Source organism: Tachypleus tridentatus, chromosome 4 (assembly GCF_004210375.1).
Source record: "Tachypleus tridentatus isolate NWPU-2018 chromosome 4, ASM421037v1, whole genome shotgun sequence".
NCBI classification, from domain to species: Eukaryota; Metazoa; Arthropoda; class Merostomata; order Xiphosura; family Limulidae; genus Tachypleus; species Tachypleus tridentatus.
Window position 1 is genome coordinate 87,244,821 of NC_134828.1, and position 22,474 is coordinate 87,267,294.

Sequence of the window (22,474 nt, forward strand, 5' to 3'; positions counted from 1 at the left end):
ATAATTAATAAGAATAAGCTATAAAGCAAAACTGGCTTTTGCTGGTTGTTGGTTCAGAATTAGGGACGGAAGCACACCAACTGGATTGAGCACAGACAAATATATGACTATGAAACTCCATGATTGGATGCAAGAGAGCCTGTGCTTTGGCCGTGATAAACCATATTGACATATAAGTCAGTCAGTCTAAATCATATTGGCATTTAAGTCAGTCAGTCTAAATTATATTGGCATTTAAGTCAGTCAGTCTAAATCATATTGGCATTTAAGTCAATCAGTCTAAATCATATTGGCGTGTACGTCAGTCAATCTAAACCACATTGGAATGTAAGTCAGTCAATGTAAACTATATTGATGTGTAAGCCAGTCAATCTAAATTCTGTTTGCAGAATTGACTGAAAATCGCTTTCGTTTTAAGAATTTCATATAATTATCACTACATATTTAAATGACTATAAAGCGTTTTTGTTCATCAAAAGTAGAAAATAGTGAGTTTTTATTTATTTTAATTTTATATACCACCCAAGTGAAAACGTTTACTTCTTAATCTCGTAAAACTACGCGTGGGTGATATAGGTGGCGAGCGAGTCTTTTGGTTGGATAGGCTATTCTGTCACATGTGAAGGGTTGTACAGTTGAGAAGAACCAGTTTATCCCCTTAAATTAGCAAATACTTCTCACTGACTCGCATACAACTTCTTTCGATCTCTCTCTTTGCCCAGCGTGGCCAGGTAATTAAGGCACTCGACTCGTAATCTAAGGGTTACAGGTTCGAATCCCCGTCACACCAAACACGCTCGCTCTTTCAGCCGTGGGGGTGTTCTAATGTTACGGTCAATCTTACTATTCGTTGGTAAAAGAGTAGCCCAAGAGTTGGCGGCGGGTGGTGATGACTAGCTGCCTTTCCTGCAGTCTTACACTGCTAAATTAGGAATGGCTAGCGTAGATAGCCCTCGTGTAGCTTTGTGCGAAATTCAAAACAAACCAAACCAGTCGATCTCTTTCTCTTTTCATAAGTACTCTATAATATTGAGTTGGCGAAAGACAATTTATCTGAGAAGGCTTAACCTCCCCAAAGCTCTTGTAGGCGCCGTTCCTGAAAGGCTATGTGTGCCAGCCATCCTAATTTTTAAGTGATATATTAGAAAAAAATCAGCTAGTTACTACCACCAACTCATTAGCTACATTAATATGATTGAATAGTGGGATTTGACTGTCACTCCTATAGCGCATCCAGTGACTAGAAATGTGAAACGCGATTTATTGTTATTATTTTCAGAAGAAACGGGACAGGAACCCATGAAATCTCAGATCCACATTTCAGAACGCTAAGTTGGTATTCAATTCAATAAAGAAAGTATATGATCCAAAGAATTTTCTAATGTAAGAATAATATAAACCAAAACTGTGCAAAGAAAGACATCTTCTCAAGTTGCTTGTAATTGTGAAATCACCAACCAACGATCGTTTCAGGTTTCTGATAGTCACAAGAGGCCGTTGTTCTTCTGGCAATGTGTGGCTACGTGTAGATTTTAACATATAGTGTTGGATTTCGTGAAATGAGTATAAAACTGTATGTGGCTTATTTCAAGTTTCCAAGTTTGACTGTGTGGGTATTTGGGTATTGATGTTGTTAAATACCCAGGAGGGTCAGGTACATTTGACCTCTTCCTCCCTCCCGAACGATTATAGCGTCTGTCTTTAGGGTTTTTTTTTTGGTTTTTTTTTTTAAGCTTTGGGCCAGAGTAAAAGTATAACATCATACTCAGGTCCATTTCAGGGCTCAGTCCATGCATGGACGAACAAGGAGTTTTTTTTTTTTTTTTTTTTCCATTTAATTTTTTTTTTGTATTTTCATATATATATTTTTTTTTTTGTATTTTTTCTCCTTTTTCTCGATTGAGAGAATGCTACTACTACTTGTAGTAACACAAACACTCACACAGAAAAGAAAGTAATAATAATTATTATTATTCAATACTTGAATAATAATTCAAAAGAGAAGAAAATAAAAATAATAATAATGATTAAAAAAGAAAATAATAATTATAAAAATAAAAAGAAACAAGGACTAAGTGTCTAGTGCATAGTGGCCAGCTTGTGTTACATTTCTTAAATATATGTTAAAAGGGGAGAGGTATTTAGTACCATTTACATCATGTACGTGATATCTGTCGAGATCACACATTAAGTCATTTTTGTGCCAATTCTTATTGAAATATTTTAGAGAATTATGCAAGAGTCTTTCAGCTATTGTATCTATGTTTGCATACTTGTGCATGAATGTGGTTGAGGTGCTACGTGGTACTTTGTATGCTGAAGTTAGTACAGAATTTTGTATACGTTGAAGTTTCTGTACATGTGTGGGTGCTATGTTAATCCAGGCAGGTGATGCATATTCTATTGTTGGTCTAATGTACGTTTTGTAGATTTTAAGTATGTTGTCTGGTGATGTTCCTTGGATTTTACCTGAAAGACTTCTTGCATAGTTTGCTCTTTTCCAGATTCGTATCAGTACATTTTTAATATGTGGTAGCCACGTTAATTTTGAGTCATAGGTTAGACCTAGAAATTTAGCAGAAGTAGCAGTCAGTAAAAGTGATCCATTCATATAGAGTTTTGGTGGATCTTTTTCAGCTTATTCAGTCTGCTGAATACTATGACTTGGGTTTTGGAATATTAACTTTGATTCTGTATTTCTGGCAGTATTCTTCGATGTTATTTAGGACTGGTTGTAGGTTCGTTGCTGCTATTGACGGAGTGGGGCACTTTTCCAGACTGCTACATCGTCAGCGAACTGTGATTCATAACCTAAATTTAGGTCCGACAGAGGCATATTACTCACGTACATGATAAATAATATAGGGCTAACAACCCCTCCCTGCGGGACTCCTGCTTCGGGTGAAAAGGACCCTGAGTGGGCCCCATTTACATTTACTTTACACATTCTGTTATCCAGGAAGTTGGACAGCCAGCGAATAGTTTCCTGGGGTAATGCCATTTCAAGCAATCTATGTCTTAAGCCGTTATGCCACACTGTGTCAAATGCTTTCTCAATGTCGAGAAAGCAAGCTACAGTGCATTCTTTTTTGTTGAAGCTGTCGGTAATTGATTCTGTAAGTCGAATCAGGTGGTCTGTAGTTTGGCGGTTTTCGAAATCCGTTTTGAATTTCTGGTAATTTTGAATTTTCTTCTAAGTAAACTGACAGACGATTACTAATTATCCTCTCTAATACTTTGCCAATACAACTGGTTAAGCTAATCGGGCGGTAGTTGTTTGGTTTATTCATGACTTTCCTTCTTTCTGGAACATTAATATTATTGCTTCCTTCCAAGAAACGGGGATATATCCAGCTGATAGTGAGAGATTAAATAACGCTGTTAGGTGTTCATATAATCTCTGAGTGCCTTGTTTTAGGAGGATAGCTTGAATACCATCTTCTCCAGGAGCTTTGTTTTTGTGTTTTTAATAGCAGTTACTACTTCTGTAACAGTGATATGTTTTACCAGTTGATGAGTGCTCCAGTCTTTTGTTTTTTTTCTTGGTGTGTAATATTGTTGACTGGAAATTTAGGTGTAAAAATGCTTCTGTTTTGGTCAATAAAGTTTGTGACTGTATTATAAAAGTATCTGTTCATGTCTGGTTCATGATGTGTTTTGAACGTGTTCTCTAGGTGTTTTTTAAATATCTCGGCTTTTTCTGTGTTAGTGTATGCTGTTTCTCCATCCAGTTCCAGTGGTGGATATACTGTGTTTGTTGTTCCTGTGTTTGTAAATCTTTTCAAATGTGTCCAGAATTGTTTAGGATCAGTTTTATGATTTAGATCGGAACAGAAGGTGTCCCAGTTTTCTTGTTTCTGTTGTCTGATTAAGTTTCGTATTTTATTTCTTATTGTGTTTATCTGAGTTTTAAGTGTGGGGTTGCGATTTTGAATGTACTGTCTGCGGAGTATACGTCTGTTTTTAATTAAGTGTATTATATCTTTATGTGGTTGCCATGAATGAGTTGTTGTGAAGTGTTTTTGTTTCGGTATCGAACTGTTAGCTGCATGTTTTAGACACTCAGAGATGATATGACAGTATGCATCTATATCTGATGCGTCCGCGGCAATATGTAGTGCTTCTGGAGGTAAGGTTTCATTTAATATAGTTTGGAAAACTGGCCAATTAGCTTTTTTGTAGTTCAGTTGGTCTCTCACTATGATTTTATTTAAGTGGGGGGTGAGATTGAAGATACACCAAACTGGAAGGTGATCACTATCTATATCGTGACCAACATGAAAATTTACGAATTTGCGACTCATATTTGACGAACACAGGCATAGGTCCAGTATTTCACTGGTGCCATGTGCGTACGAGATATGTGTCGGTGTTGCATCGTTTAATAAAGTCATGTTTGATTCGTCCAGAAATTGATAAAGTAATTTGCCATTTGCGTTTGAGCAACGACAGTTGAATGCTATATGTTTACTGTTTAGGTCGCCGATAATAATAAGATTACAGTTGCTATTATACAATATATTCAATAGATTTACATCTAACACTGTACTAGGCGAGCAGTAGATGCCCGCCACAGTAACGTCTGTCTGATTTTGCGTTTTTACATTAATAACTATAGATTCATTACTGGAAGGGATAGTAAGTTCCTGAACTATAAGTTCAGTCTTATACAATAATAAAAGACCTCTGTTTGGATCTCTATTATCCTTCCTGTCATGTCTAATAGTAGAGTAGCCGTTTAATTTAAATCTATGGTAGTTATATAGAAGAGTTTCACTAATTATGATTACATCAGGTTTTATGGAGCTTGTTGTATCTTCAATCTCATGTTTCTTGGAAGCAAGAGCACCCTGGATATTGATGTGTAGAACTGTGAAGTTATCCATGTCTAGTAGAGTTTATGATGGAGGTTAAAATTTGCGGCAAGAACTTGTGTATGTTTTCCAATATGATTTTAACAATTATGTCTGTGAGACTGTTGGTGTTTGTGGGATTTGTATATTCTGCCATTATTTCCGAGAAGGTGGAAGTTATGGCAGATGTCAATGTTGTTTCAATTGTTGTTGGTTGTGTATTTTTAGGTGGTTTTGGTATTTCCTCTTCACTTGGTAATGGTTATTCCTGTCGGGATGATGAATTTTTAACCACTGCAGCGTATGTGTTTGTCTGTGTAGTTGTACTTTGTGGTGCTGGAGTGGTAGGTGTGGGTTCCTTAATTGTTCGTGGTGGTGGCGGCTTGTTCATGTTGGGATTTTTAATTTCGATAAGTGTGTTTTTTATGGATTTATATTTCTGGCAACCTTTATAATTTGCCGTGTGTTCTTCCCCACAATTGCAGCATTTGGGTTTGGGGTTCTGTTTTGTACAATGTGTAATGTGGTGATTCTCCCCACAGCCCACACAACGCGCGTTTGCTTGGCATGCGGCTTATTTCACCTTTTCGTTTGTTTGTTTTTTAAATTTCCCGCAAAGCTACACGAGGGCTATCTGGGCTAGGCGTCCCTAACTTGGCTGTGTAAGATTAGAGGGAAGGTAAGCTAGTCATCACCACCCTTCGCCAATTCTTGGACAACTCTTTTACCAACGAATAGTGGTATTGACCGTCACATTATACCACCTTATTAGGCACAACTTGTTGTTTTTAACCACCAGTCTATGCATGAATGTGACACTTTTTAACATGCTAAATTTATTGAAATGTATAATGTATCAAGTTGATAACTTTTAACGGCATTTACTCAGATGTATCGATGTATTTGACTTTATGTTCATTAAGACGTATAAAAAAGTCCCTATATAATAGGTGTTACACCACTGTCTTCTTTGGCCAGTCTTGTCTTAGCCGATCATACCGTTTAACGATTATATATATAACACGTATACATCTGCTCCTTGTGGTAACAGTTTCAATTTTTGAAAGTATTGTTTTTAAATGAAATACGTGATATTATTGATCGTGCTGTCTCACAACAATTTCACATACCACGTCCTTTGGGCATCACAAAATCTAAAATCTATGTAACTCATTTATTGGAAAATTGTAGTGACACCTGCTCAGAAAATAAGTCTTAGATCGGCCTAGAGTGTTAGTTATATATTCATTACAGGTCGTCAGAGTTTGGTCGAATCACTACAGCTTTGACTTTCATGCAACAGTTTTCTGTAGTAAAATCCATAAAAGGGCTTTTCATTCTAACCACAGAACACAATAGTTCTGTTGGACGCTCTAAAAGGGCAAGTATTTCAGTATTCTAAACCTAAGTTCATCACAAATTATCGTCATAAATTTTAAATTACTTAAATTATTATAATCGTTCAAGACTACACTAACTAAATATTTAAATGTTTGATCTTAGGCTGTTTTTAGCAATTCCAATAACGTTCTAGTTATGAAAGTTAATGTTTGTGTCAGTAAATGTTTAGCACCTCGGAATCAAGTATCAATATTGTGTTGCTGCTTTTTTATTCAATCATTTATGTGTCTTTTAGTTATTGTTTGCTGGTTAGTAATTATTTATTGGCTTAAATATATAAATCAAAGTTTATCGCATAAATTTATTCAACCAATACAGTGATCTTCCACATAGCAGTATACAGATTATTTTAAATTTTCCTCTGTGCGAGTGTAAAAAAAATGCACAATATATACAGTAAATGAAGTACTAATGACAGTTAAGATGTTGAACACGTGAGGGGGAGGAGCAACTGTGGCCAGACGTGGCACGCTTTGCAGCACCCACATCTGCTATTAAAAGGTATTGATGGCCGACGTAATCTGACTGTGCAGGCCTGACGTGGCCCACATTGTTTGTTTGTTTGTTTTGAATTTCACGCAAAGCTACACGAGGGCAATCCGCATTAACCGTCCATAATTTAGCAGTAAGACTAATGAGAAGGCAGCTAGTCACCACCACCCATCGCCAACTCTTAGGCTATTCTTTTACTAACGAATAGTGGGATTGATCGTAATATTATAACGCCCCACGACTGAAAGGGCAAGCAAGTTTGGTGCGACGGGGATTCGAACCCGCGACCCTCATATTGTGAGTCGAACGCCTTAACCATTTGGCCATACCGAGCGCGACGTGGCTTGGAATGCCGTATTGTAGATGCTAGGATTCATGGCGCTTCCCATTAAAGGAAAAAATAAAGTAACTATATAAAAATCACAGTTCTCAATCTTAGATCTGAAGTGAGTTACGAGAGTCATTGAATATGATATTAATCTTTACGGTGCGTGTCACTCTTCTAATGTTATTATATATATTTTTATGTATAATTTTCATTGTTCACGTTTTAGATTACTGTCACACAGCCATCTAGTCACTTCACTAGTATTGGAACATGATGATCTTTGACATATTGAGTGCATCAACTGTTTACGTATAATTTCAATAGCCTGTTTACTTTTCCCAAAATGTGATGCCTATTAACTCTTTGCATGTTGTGATACGAGATATTGCTACCCTCACTTCTCGTCATTTTTCTCCAAAACAAATGCAATAATTATTTCTACTAGATAATGTCATAGTTACACCTTATGCAGGCAAATGAGTCATCATTTAAAAATAATTAAATATTTTGGCAGAAGAAAACAACAACAATCGAACCTTTTGACCTTGATTGAATATGACGCGCAATTTGTTACCTTTGCGGAGAAGATTCCTTGTTTATAGTACACACGTGGAATATTTAGATATGAGAAATAGGCACCATTTCCAAGTAAATTGATAACTGCAATTCAAACTTGCATTTCGAAGTCTGTTTCTATACAAACTCTTCGGTTGATTTACGTAGAGCATAGAACATTATTCGTAGATTCAGAGCAGAATTCACTAAAGCTGAACATAGCAGCTGCTTAGAAAAGTTAACTAAAATAATAATGTCTATTGAATCACAATATAGATATCGTAAAGAATACGTTTGTTCACGCACAAGATTTAGTTAGATACAGTTAAGTTTATTTTGTGGTGTCCCACGAATTCTTAAGTAATGCAATTTATTGAACAAAACCTTTGCACCATAAAAAGTTTGTTTTTGAAGCTATGTGCTGTTTCCAGTTTCGATTCTAGGTGAGAAGTAATACTCTTAAATCGATTCAACTAATTTACTAATCTGATACAAAGATCCATTTACACGCAATATATAATGCTACCGTGCCTTCTAATAGTAGTTATAAAAATTTAAATTAAACCATCGTTAGTCGCTCACTTTGATAAACCTTATTTAAATATTGAAAAAACGTAATAAAGTTGATATTATTTGCAAATGTTTTTATTTTTTATTTTACAATAACATGTTTTACCTACGATGTAAAACAAAGTTCTTATTTTTAAAAAAATTGAGAAAATTTTGAATTTTAGATTCAGAACATTCTCTGACTCCGAACGACTACTATATTAAAAATTGAGGGGATCTCTATTACTTGTTGATAAGTGTGTTATATACTGCGGTACTAAGATGCTTGATTTTTTTAGAAACAAAAAATGTGTTACATTCAGAGGCTCGATTAATCGGTGCTATTGTTTGACAGTGTTTTATTGGCGTAAACGTTGATAATTCGATTCTGATGGAAATCAGTATGAGACGTTAAGTCACAGTAGCAACATAATTGTAAAATTCAGTGCGTGTTAAAGAGCATCAGGCAGTCAAAGTTCACAGTAAAGGTGATTAAAGTTAGAAATAATTAGATACGTTTTCGTGTAGACATGTTAAATTACTGTAATATTCGTAACAAGTTTAAGACTAGTTTACTATCGTGTAAACTTTGACAGTATGGTCTTTTCGGATGCGCTAATCTTACAGTTAAAAATTGTAGCGCAAGAAAAAACAACTGCATAAAATGTTATGCTGGGTTAAAACTGAGATTTTTTTATCTTTCTGAGTCCCCCCCCAAAAAAAAACAACAAAGTAAAACTAAGAGAAAGTAATCTTTATTTAGTTAACGATCAAACAAGACACCATTACTCTTGACATGTTGAGAGATTTTAATAGAAGTAATAATAAGAATATTAGTGTTAACCGCTATATAGAGATCACAGTAGGGACGGTTATTCCAGAGTGTACTGGTCATCTATATCACCTTATCCTTCCGTGAGTAATACAAAGTACATAGTTTTTGCACAGTTGATCTCACTAGAATACGTACATGGTACTAAGCCCTATAGTTCTCCAGTGGGAAAGTTCAGCACGAGCAAAAGGGAATAACTTACGACAATGAGTAAGTGAGACACTAACAAGTTAGCTACACTCCAGGAGTAGTCTTTTTTACATGCTAATACTGCTTGTGCATCCAAATGTGCGTACGCGTGAAAATTTTGAAAACTAAGATGTAAGAATCATATGGTATATTTTACATACCACAGCAGTAAGATAATCCAAGTTAATTTGGCTAGAATGCTAATGTTTTATTATTTTAAGATTAATAATGCGTTTCCGTGGATGCAAGAAACAGAACTCCAGCAAATGATGTTTATTGGATGTAGGAGCCTATAAACACATGAGTTAATTATAATTGGATTGTTTTTATTTCTCCAATAAATCACAAAGTTTTGTTTTTTAACATGTTGATCAATTATGTAACATTTCAAAACAGAAAGATCAGCGCTTACAAATATCTAACTAAAAGTCTAAATACCATACTAATTAAAATGTGTGGCCTGGCATGGCCAGGTGGTTAAGGCGCTCGACTCCTAATCACGCCAAACATGCCCTTTCAGCCATGGGGGCATTATGATATGATGGTCAATCTTACTACTTGATAATAAAATATCGTCTTACATTGCCAAATTAGGAACGGCTAGCACAGATAGCCATCATATAGCTTCATACGAAATTTATAACAAACAAACTAATTAAATGATGGATTTGTAAGTACGGTGTTCACAATTAAAAAAATACATTTACAACAGCGTTTTGTAATATGTTCTAAACTCCTTTATAAACAAGTATAAAATCATAACCAATAATGAATACATTCATGAAGTATCCACTGTTTATTAACTTGTTGTTGCACTTCGTGTTTAATTTCTGTTATTGTGAATCTCACCAATTCACACTGAATCACAAATTTATGATACTGCAAGCGACCGTTTGTTTTGTGGGACTGAAAAGTTCGGATATACCAGAAGGTGTATATGAATAACACTTTGTAAAAAAACCTTTCTGTGCGTAGTTAATCGACACCTATTCATATAATTTTTCACTAACCTTATCATATTACATAATTGCGATTGTTAAGAAACCTTTTTTTGTTTTGTTTTTAAATTTCGCACAAAGCTACTCCTAATTTAGGAGTGTAAGACTAGAATGAAGGCAGCTAGTCATCATCACCCATCACCAACTCTTGGGCTACTCTTTTAACAACGAATAGTGGGATTGACCGTCACATTATAACGCCCCCAGGGCTGAAAGGGCGAGCATGTTTAGTGCGACCGGGATTCGAACCTGCAGCCCTCAGATTACGAGTCGAACGCCTTAACCCACCTGGCCATGCTAGGCTGTTAAGAAATCTAGTACTATATTAGCACAGCATATCACTGGTGATAGTCAAGCTTAGTCCTTTACCAGCATATTATTTATACTTTAATAAAGCATAGCCTGTTGTTAAAGCAGCAAGACTATCAAGAAGAAATGGCTTAAAATGGCAACATTACAATGTTTTACTGACTGCAAATTTTCCTAGGGGAAACCAAATAATTTTAGAGATGGCGTTAGCATAAGTGACAGCAATAACGTCTAAAGGATTTGCTACAACGTCTTTGTGTGAATCAAAAGCATTTTCGTGTATCATATCAAAACCTTTTCTTACCTGTTACAAAGAAAACATTAATCTTCATTATTTTTATGAGTGTGCTTCGATACAGCGTGAGTCTCAATTTTATCTTACGTCACTCTTTAATAAATCAAAATTAACTATAATGAAACTTCTTTTCTCTCCTGCTCATTAAATAGCGCTGTTAAATAAATCGATATTTATTGCAGTGGAATCTTTTTTGGTCCTTAAAAATACGATTATTTTTAACAAATTAACTGTAATTGTTTTGTTTTTTTCATTTTCTTGGTTATGCGCATGACAATATAGTAATAAAAGATTTTTTTCGTTGTTTAAATGTTTTGTTTCACGTGTTTCTTTGCGAAACAAGATCGATAAAGATTTCTGTTTTGATGGCTGGACGACGAACGTTTCCTCTTTGTCGTCATCACAAAATTGACACGTGTATATCTGCTCTTCCTCATAAATGCAGTAGTACTTACAGTAAGAATGTGGCAGATACACAATAGATGCAATACAAAGTATTTACTCCTATATATACCTTTAACAACCAAATAATAAATCTCCAAACTATTTGAAAAACACCTTAAGGTGATAAACCTTATACACAATTACAAGTCATAGAACCATGCAAAGCAGATAGAAAAAAATTCACAAAACCACAAATTCCTCAATATCACTGACTGACTGGCATTGGTGAACGCTGTAGCTGTGTAATAAATAGCACAGATACCACATGCCAGCGTTTTTCTGTATTGAACATTACTAAACAGAAGAGTCATTTGACCTACTTAAGGTAATACCTTGAAAAGAGACACCATTTTAAAACACATATCTTCCGCTCGCTCACTCCGTATATTAAGTAGGTGTGGTTTAACAAGACAGTTAAGAGGTGTGGTCTTCTCAATCTGCAATATTGTGTGACAAGATCTGCAAAGTGTGAGTCGTGTGGGTTATGCCAACATAGGGTTAGCCTTAAGTGAAGCTTCACTATCTGCAAAGTGTGAGTAGTGTGGGTTATGCCAACATAGGGTTAGCCTTAAGAGAAGCTTCACTATCTAGGCTAGAAGATAAGTTTCGCCTATTTGCGAGGAATTTATTATACGTATTGTAAATTAAGTAAGTTGCAGTCATGGACTATTTTATATGCAGCGTAACATTATGTTGCACACCCACACTAATGATATACATACAGAAGACCAACATAAGTGAATGAATGATGCATAAGATCATGTCACCATGTTTGAAAATAGTGCACGAAGAAGCCGAAAAATATTTTAAAAAATTGGAAGTGTAGAAATGGGTGTACCAAAAAGTGAGGAAACAAGGTTGGAATGGGCATGAGTAATAAAACTTTCTCTGCACAACCTCTCAAGGGGACCTTAACAATATCTTGTTCATTCCTACTTTATACAGTTGTGAGTCTCTGATTCTTCTATTTTTGTATAGACAAACAAATCCATGTTTTCAATACACAGAAACGTCTTAGAATTTTTTTTTTTACTTTTGTATATTAATCCACCTGTATAGCTAATGTATGGACCCTGTTCCCTTCTCACGCAATTACGAAAGGAATGATAAGTTGTAAAGAAAAGAAAAGTATAAGTTATTGGTCCACAAAATATGTTATTCTTCTGGTGTCGATTAAACAGACTTTACAAGCAATGTCTTTTCCAAACGTTCAACCAAGTAACACTGAGTACAAAACAATGTTTTATATTTTCTAATGAAAGTTTTGTCACTTAAATAAGAAACTTTGTCACCAATATGATTAGATCAATTTCAATAATTTAATTTTAAAGTATCATTATATTTGTTTTCAAAATATAACATGGTAGGAAAACGATTTGAAGATAAGTGTAAATTTCCCTAGTAAATAACACAGGCCTGCGTTAATTTTATTGTTTTGAAATTTTTACATGTTTTACAGTAATCCTTTTACACTGATTCCGAAAATAACATTCATTTTTCTTCATCACGTACAGATTTTTCACAAAACGTCATATGTAAACCTCTGAAATTGGATCACACTTTGTTATGCTCAAAATGTTGATAAACACTGGCTATAGATTTCCCGTGATCAGTTGCGACGTGAGGTCTTATCGATCGTTTTAGAATCCACAAGAAATACACCACTAGTATATAAACAGGTAACAGGCCTCATGACGTCATTTCTAAATAAGATTTGTTTGTTCGTTCACATTTATAATATTTTTTTCTTTTAAATGTTATTTATTAATTGCTATGGCGACAAGAGGTTGTGTTATATGTATGGCAAATTTGATGTAAAGGAACGAAGGCAAAGCATTACAGAATTCGTATTTTGGAATAAAACTTGAAAGCTAACACAAATAATGGGTTTTGAATAATATTGTGTTGAAGAGTTGAGAAAATGGGCCAAACGTAAGAAAACATTTTTGGAATTCCAAAGCTCTGGAAACCACAAAGATGATTGCTGTTTTTGCTCATGTAATATGCAAGGCAGGCTACAACACTCAAAATAAAAAAGGAAACTTCTTATATGTACTTTCAGTCTGCTATGAGGCCTGAACCTTCTTTTAGTACAGTTTCATCTGTTTCTGCATTTGATGTTAATAGAAATGATGTTGGGTATTGTTTTCAACGTCAAACGTCTGGTGAACTTTTCATTTTCACAGAATGTGAACTTTATGATTTGGTGAGAGATTTGGATCTTCAAAAGGATTCTAGAGATATTTTTGGGCCCAGACTTCGGGCTGAGGGCCTACATTCTCCAGAAACATCATTTTACTGGCACAGAAATCGTGAGAAAGAATTTATATCATACTTTTCACAAGAAAGTTAACTGTTTTATTGCAACAATTTTGCTGCATTAATACTAAAGATAGGAGCTGCTGTTTATAAACCATGTGAGGGACGATTGTTCAATGATTCCTCCAAACTATTTTTTTTTGTTTGTTTTTATGTTTTGTTTTTTTAATTTCGCGCAAAGCTACTCAAGGACTATCTGCGCTAGCCGTCCCTAATTTAGCAGTGTAAGACTAGAGGGAAAGCAACTAGTCATTACCACCCACCGCCAACTCTTGGGCTACTCTTTTACCAACGAATAGTGGGATTGACCGACACATTATAACGCCCCCACGGCTGAAAGGGCGAGCATGTTTGGTGCGACCGGGATGCGAACCCGCGACCCTCAGATTATGAGTCGTACGCCTTAACCCACCTGGCCATGCCGGGCCCTAAACTAATTCTAAGAGATGTTTTCCTTCACAATGCTAACATATACTCATATGGTCCTATTGCTAATTTGGTTCACTTGAGGGAAGCTTACGAAAATTTCATACTTCTTCTTAATAAGGTCAAATACAAAGAATATGGTTGGCTACCTTGTGCATACGTAAAAAGTAATTTGTTTGTAGTTGGGTCAACATTCTAGTTTTACAAGGTTTCCATGTCTTTTGTGTGAATGGGACAGCAGATCACGAAATCAGCATCGGATAAAGAAACAATGACCATGCAGAGTCAGCCTGATACCAAAATCGAAAACCATTGAACTTGAAACTTTGGTGACACAAAGAAAGTCATATACTTCCACTTCACATAAAACTGGATTTGATGAAGCAGCTTGTAAAGGCTTTAGATAAAGATGGCGATTGTTTCAAGTGTCATTGTGGATAATTCTCAGCTCTTTCAGAAGCGAAACTTAAGGGATTTTTGTTGGGCTTCAGATCAGGAAATTGACTTTTGATGAACAGTTCTAAAGGACAATGAGGAAAACTGAAAAAGAAATGTGAATTATCTTTAAAGATGTTATTGAATTTTTAAAGGAAACAACAAGGATACAAACTACGAAAGTATTGTCAAAAACATGCTCCATAAATTCAGAGAGTTGGGTTGTAATATGAGCTTGAAAGTTCACTTCTTACACTCATATATTGGCTATTTCCCTGAAAATTTCACCGCCGCCAGAGACCAACAAGAGGAATGGTTTCATCAAGACATCAGGGAAATCGGCAGGAGATATTAGGGGAGGTGGAACATCAGCATGCTAGCTATTTACCGCTGGTCGTTAAAACGAGATGCTCCAGATGGAATACATAAAAGACAGATCACAATATGTAGTTTTGAGACTAAAAACGTAGATTTCGTACAAAAAAACAACAATACAAATCAGGATGGATGAGGATATATATTCACTTGACACCAATGTTCTTCCCTTTTCTTCAGTTTGTATTTTTTTAACAAGCATAATTATAAAAACTGTTCATTGTGACAAACTAAATAATAATTTGATGTAAGTGAGAGTTTCTTTCTTCCCAATTTGTAAAAAATATCATATGTCATAGAAAAAAAAAAGTATTATTTTCGAAATCCGCTTAGCGGAATTATGAAAAGTCCGTTATTTAAGCCTAAAGCAACTTTTATGTAATTTAAATTTGCAGGCTTCTTATAATGTTCCAACTCCAAACTCTATTTTAGTGGGTTGTCACGACAGCATAGGTCTGTCCATAGATGTTGACTTATTTTCCTGTTTATCGAATTAACTGTTGTCTTCATTTTCTCTGTTTATGAATAATTGTCCGTTTTTCTAAAACTTCTATTGAAATACATTAACAGAATAATGTTATACCCTATCAGTATTGGCTGAAGCTCAGATATTGTCAGTGCTATTTTAGTTTTAAAACAAGCTCTGATGTTGTTACTGATCCTTATTAATGTATGTGTTACGTGAATTCATTGTTTGCCAAACATTTTATATACACGGTTTGGAACTTCATAGACCTGCAAACTGTGTAAACTAACACGTATAATATTTATAATCGCTACCTTTTCTTTATATGTATTTATAGGATAGTAACTATCGTATCTTTCTGTAGACGCTTGCACTTTTATATCATTCCATAATTTATTTTCTCGATGTGTCTATTGACAGTTGTATCGGAAGTGGTAATGGGCAGGTAGTGTGCACAGTGAAACGAAGTTATGTGTTGTAAGCTCAAGCGTTAATTTGTGGCCCTATTTTCTGTATCAAGGAAAACTTATGTTTTATTATGGTTCCTTATCCCACGATTATATGTTTGCTTCCGACACTCGTGATTTAGTAATTATCTTGTTTTGAACAAAAGTTCTTTCTTTACGAGTCTACATGAACGTGTTAGGATGTACGTTTATCTTATGCTTACATGACTGTGTGTGAGCATGATAAGACCTGGTTTAGTTACATGACGACATGCGTGCTTGAAAGTGAAAGGATGTGATTCGGTCATATGGCTGCGTGAGTGTGCGTGAGCGCGGAAGTGTAACGCTGTGCTTCACGATACATCAAAATTTACTTTGCATGTATGAACATGTATATATTATTTCCTGGATTTAACCAGAAAAATGAGCTTATATATTACTTCTGTAATGCCATAACCAGAGCTTGTAACATAAACACTTGTGCTGAAAATGGAACGAATCGCTAGCTTTCGTTCATTCTGGATATTCTGGGGACACGAAAACTCTGTGTTTTTTTTTTTTTTTGGAAACTGTTCTCATATAACTAAAATATTTTGGTACGTAAGATAATGAAAATGCCAGATATCCTGAACCTGATTGATTGTCGCTAAGACGCCGACTACACTTCAAAGGAAGATTGATTTTGGTAACAGGGAAGATATGTGTGAGAGTTCTCCGTTTCAGGCTAGGGTGTTCAGTATAGTTAGCTTTACATTACCATCAAGTGTGTGCGTACGTGGAGGTGAAGATCCTGGACTTTATCGTCAGTTTTGTCTATTAATAATTATTGCTTAAACTACAAACTACCGATAGCCTCAGTACAAGTATTCTAAATTTCGTTCTGCTTTGATCTAATCAAATTTTCATCTTCTTTATCTGAAATAACAGTAGTTTTTGTCACTTCACCTTCTGCAGTCATTTTGATGATTTTTTAGTAATAGAGTGTTCATCTTTACTGTTTTGTGTTCTCAACTTGCTCAGAGGTTTATCAGTCATCTTATATCGTAAATACCTTAGCTTTCCAGCGGGCTGTCGACTAAGAACTCTTTGCTTACATTTCTGATTATCTACTAATTATGCCTTAAAATTATTACAAGAGGACATGGTTTAGTCACTTGAGTGTTTGAAAGTGAAAGAACGCGGTTTATTCACGTGATCGTATTAGCGTGCGTGGACATAAGGGATATCATTTAGTCACAAGGGCAGAAGATAGCTTAACACTAATTTATTACACATACTACCTCTTCCAGTCATACAAAAAAGTAAGAATTGCGTAAGTCTTCCCTAAAGATCCTACAGAACTACCTAAAATAAAATAATGTCGATGTGATGACAGTTCGAGTTTGATTGCGTGGTATCTTGGATACGAATTAAGCAGAGAGTTAGGTTGGTAAGACTAATGTTTTTGTTAACACTATTTCAGAAAACAGTCAGTTCTAAGTTTAAGACATTATCGCTCCCAGACAGATGATAATTAATCTAATCTTACTCAGGTAAGGAAGATTTATATAATGAATATATTTTAATAATTTTCTTCATTACCTTTTTATCTGTATCTTTAGCCCAAAGTTTCACAATAGGAGATCTGCACTGTGTCCACCGCATGGATCGAATCCCTAAGTTTAGTGTTATAAACCATTATATTTAGTACAGAGCTACTGATGAACTTGTTTATTGTATTATTGACAAGTAACGTCAGACCCCATTTTCAATAGAGTGTATGCCCTGTTTTTTGATAACATTACCAAGATTTTAGTACAAACCTCATATTCAACGATTGACGTTAATATTATATTATTTTCTTAACATTTTCACGATTCATTACATCCTCGTCTTTGGGCTAATAGCTGTTTTTTTTTTTTTTTTCTTTTTTAGTTTAATAACAAGAAATTCTTCCTAGGAATGGAAAATGACGTGGAAATAAACTGGAAATTGACACATCAACGAACGTTTGAACAGTGGTTGGTAGTACTCCTGGTGTTGTGGATTTTAACGTTGTAGAGTGTTTTGTTTTTACAACTGCAGAGTGTTAAATCTGGAGAGTCCTTTTCAACTATATTCCGATAAAGATACGTTTTACCTGATCTTGTAAATATAATTTTTTAACAGGGCCCTTATGAGCCAGTGGGGGACATTTTTGTTGAAAAAAAACAATAACTACGCAATCTGGTTTTTCTTTATTTGATGCCTCACAGTTGCGCAGTGGTATAGTATGTCCGCGGATTTACATCGCTGGAAACCGGGTTTCGATACCCGTGATGGGCAGAGCAGAGATAGGCCGTTGTATTGCTTCGTGTTTAATTCTTAAATTCCTAATTTGAACTGAAATTCTTCGGGCATTTTTATTGGCTAAAAAATAAGGCGTTTTCCCCACTCTTGAGGCTGTAAAAAAGTAATTTGAAGTAGGAGGGTAAGTGAAATCTGTGAGCGCATCACGCGCTTTACATTAAACTAAGTGCAAGATGAATAGAAAGTTCCAAACGACACTCATAGGGAACCGTTTAGAATTACTTTGGTAGATATCGTACAACAATATTACGTCCGTAGCTGCTTTTATCCTACTGCTGACTATAGTGATACTTCGACCTTCCTTACCGAATAGCAGGTGAAATTGTTCGTATCTCAACTGAAAGCTAAACACAAAAAGGTGATAGTAGAAACATAAAAGGTTGGCTGTTACTTAATTAATGTTGCTGAGAATATGGCCTTATTCATGTGTGCTGAATTTATAGACCTTAGTACTAGCTAGTATGGAGTATTGAGGATATTGTATTGAGGTATTGAGAGGTATTGAGGATGTTGTATTTCACTTAAAATTATCAATTAGCAAACGAAAAATTTAGAACAAAGATCAGTGGTTTTATCTAGATGTACGTTTGTAAAGAGTGCCCCGATATCATAGCTAACATAATGAAAACCATTAGTAAACTATGTCTGTTTTAAGCTATTAACAAGTTTAAAAGTATTCTAAAAGAATATTCATTCTATATAAACTTTTTCAGAAACAGTCAAAGATCTTATTAATGGTTGATTGTTAGCCTGTACTAGAAACGACTGGTGTTAACTGAATATCTCTGTTTGTGAATCGCTAAGAATCCATATACTATTCCCACACCTTGAACTCGTTGGTCTCAATTTTTGGTATATTTCTTTCGTTATGACGATAAGTTTTTGTTTTTCTTTTTAAACCTTAAAAGGTATCTCGTCAGTTTGGCTTCCCTGGTTACCGTGGAAAATTAATTCCTAATGTGTATAAACTCGGCCGTATTTCTTAAAATAGCTTCCACATTATTCAAAGTCACAACCCCAATATCTTAATCTGAGCCCAGCATGGCCAGGTAGTTAAGGCACTCGACTCCTAATTTGAGGGTCGCGGGTTCGAATATCCGTCACTCCAAACTTGCTCGCCCTTTCAGCCGTGGGGGCGTTATAATGCGATTGTAAATCCCACTGTTCGTTGGTAAGAGTAGCCCAAGAGTTGGCGGTGAGTGGTGATGACTAGCTATTTTCCTTCTAGTCTTACAGTGGTAAATTAGGGACGGTTAGCGCAGATAGCTCTCATGTAGCTTTGCGCGAAATTCAAACAAACAAATAAATCTTTATCTGATTTAGTGATTACAACATCCTTACAATTTTTCAAGATACCAAAACCCGCGTTTCGCCCTTGTTTAAGTTTATTTTATGTTATTTGAGTCTAAAATTATGCAACATCCCGAAGACATAAACAATAATTTGTGCTTTAAAATGTTCAAAAGTTTCGTGCTCATATTTCCATTTGACATTTTGATAATTGTTGTAAAGAGTTTTAAAACCTAGAAAATAATACTCTTCAGTAACTTTCTTATGGGATTAGAAAATATAGCCCTATGACTAAGACATTTTTCTCATCATCAAACAAATGGTAATTTGAACAATTATGAATAACACCATATAGATGTTTGTGCAAGAGCTTGAGGTCATGTATATGTAGTTTTAAGTCATTAAACGAGTTTTGGTAAATGTTAAACTGTAATTACAATTAATATCGGCGAGGTTTATACAGAAATAGTACGATTACTTGACAATATGTTAGAAACTTACAAAGAATTTGTTCCAAACTGCATAAAAGATTATTGCACAAAAAGTTTTCTCTGAGCTTAGAAAAATTAACGTCTTTCCCCCAAGTACCTTGTCAGATAAACAAGGCTGTTTAGTGTAAAAATTATTACTTGGTGTATTTAGTAATCTAGCATATAATGATCATATAAGTAATGATTTACTTTTTATAACAAGAGTGTTAAAAGTTGATTGTTTTAAGAGAGATAGTGTGACAAGTATTGTTATGTAACTGGGTGCCAGTCGTACGTTGTGTATGCAGATTAATTGTTATAGTAGCCTTTAGCAATATTGTTGACGTCATCTTACTCGAAGCTTTCTTTTTTTGACTGGGTTACATGATTATCATTTTGGTTAATAAGTTAAAAGTATTCTGTGTATGAAATTTCAGATAAAATAACATTTCTGTGTCAGCACATCTGGAATAAAAATACTAAACAAACTAAGACTATATATATTGTAAACAATTTTGACCAACCGTTATTATAATATAACAAAATTATTTAACAAAAATATTTTTGTTGACTGTCGACCTTTTACGTTTTAACATAACCTTTAATAATAACAAGAGCCAAATTAGTTATTGAGAATAACACCAGTTGTTATTCAAACTTAGGTTAGCTTCTTTTTAAATATAAATAGCGATATTACAATGTTTAATTATAAAACTGCGCTTCTTGAGACATTAGTGACTGAGACACTTTAAGTTTTGATACTTTCAAGTTTAAAGAAAAAAATGTTCACTCTTCGCTTTATCGGTATTACTAATCAAACAAACTAACTTAGAAAAGTAGATAAAATGATTGTATTTGAAATAATAAAATCTTCATACTAATAAATATTCGAAAAACTGGATCACGTTTGGATAATCAGATACAGAAACCAGTGAGTGCGTTCGAATACAACTCAGATTACCTTTATTCATTCCGAAAGATTGTGTTTTTAGAATATGTAGAGGAATATTTCTTGTGAGATGTCTCAACTTATGAGCACTGAATGTGTGATATGCACATTCTGTGGCCTCCACTTAGAAACTTGAAAGATTTAACGTAACGCTTTCTGACTTTTCAAGTTTTCCCATATTTGACGACTTAGCCGCAGAATCATGCAGATAAAACTTGCTTTGGACCTTAAAGTATTTTGCTTACAGACTTCGAGCTAAAATAAATTCAAAATTCTGAAATGGTGACGATATTAGCACAACCGTATCAATACGTCGTATTTTAAGTTGCTTCTGATATCTCATAGTTCTTTCTAATAAAGGAAATGAATTAAATACCACTTTCTTAAAATCCTTTTTGCAACATTAAATGATCACATAGAATAGAACATTGTAGATGTGGACCCTTTTCACAGTGAGAAATTAATCAAAGTATTTGCTTGTGAAAAGTTATTTTTCTAACGAATTACGTGAGACATGGAACGAAGAAAGAGTTATGCTCAGAAAGCACCGAAATGTAATTACATCTATGTACTTTTTAAACTAAAGAACGGGCATGGTATTCCAATCCACTTCTGTGACATTTCTTTGTACGCTTTTGAATTGAAAGATGACAGTTGTCTCTTTCTTCACGTTTTACTAAGCAAGTTGCTGCAGGATACATTTCGCTCTCAGTCCCAACATATTTCACACATAATATATTTATACGCCTGGACGTTGGTTAAGAATATATGCAGCAAAATGGTTATATATTTATGGCTTCAAACACTAAGAACTATCATTATGACGTTGCTTTTAACAACTGTGCGTAGGTTAGATAGGAACACAACATTTAATTGTTAGTTTTTTACAAAGAAAAAAAAAGGGGGAAGATGAAACTAAAACTCAGTTTTAGTAAACTTTTGTCAGGGGACGTGATTAATGTGAAACTTTTGTTAGGGAGAGTAATTAAAGTGAGGAACATTATAGTTTTACTTAAATGTATGTGTGGCGTACAAAACCTGAAACTCTTGATTTAAATCCAAACTACTACTACATCTTTATTATAAAACAATTTATTTTTAGTAATAGATAATTGAGAAGGGTAACTTTTCTTTAGATTAATTATTTATTTGTTCGAAGCGCAGGGTTCGAACCACGAGTTTGAGCGTTATAAACCTTCAAGCTCACCGCTAAGCCGCTGATGGCTTCTATGTTAATACTAAAATTTTTACTCAACGCTTACGTTTGTTTGAGTGATGGCTGTCTTCCAAAATTACATTTAGGGCCTGACATGGCCTAGTGTTTAGACAGCTTTACTCCCAATCTGCGCATCACTGGTTCTAATCCCCAACATCCAAGATGTTCGCCCTTTCAGCCGTGGGGGCGTTATAATGTGATAGTCAGTTTCAGTATTCATTGGTAAAAGAATTGCCCAAGAGTTGGCGGTGAGTGATGTTGAATAGAGAGAAGACAGCTATTCTTTGTGCGAAATTCAAATCAAACCAAACCCAAATAACATTTCTGTATGTAGTTAAATATGGTAGTTGTTATACATATCATTGCATACACATACGAATGTATCATCTTGTTTACTTTCTTCGTATCGAATTTATTGTCCTGGGATAAATTCAACGGAGTTTGGACGCATAGATCCAGTGGTATAGTCTGGAGAACTAATGAACGCACTTGTATGTGTGCAGCGACTT

At 34.8% G+C, this 22,474-nt stretch overlaps 1 protein-coding gene across 48 annotated transcripts in view; it reads left to right on the forward strand.

Annotated features, from left to right (window-relative positions):
• The window catches only part of LOC143249631 (catenin delta-2-like), a 136,749-nt gene that overhangs the window by 28,793 nt on the left and 85,482 nt on the right, over positions 1-22,474 (forward strand). The window contains exon 1 of one of the 48 annotated variants that reach the window (XM_076499855.1): positions 17,627-17,712. The exons of the other annotated variants lie outside the window; for them this stretch is intronic. The gene's annotated coding sequence lies outside the window, so the exon portion shown is untranslated. Of the gene's footprint in view, positions 1-17,626; positions 17,713-22,474 lie in introns of those variants that run through there. 48 annotated transcript variants of the gene reach the window in all.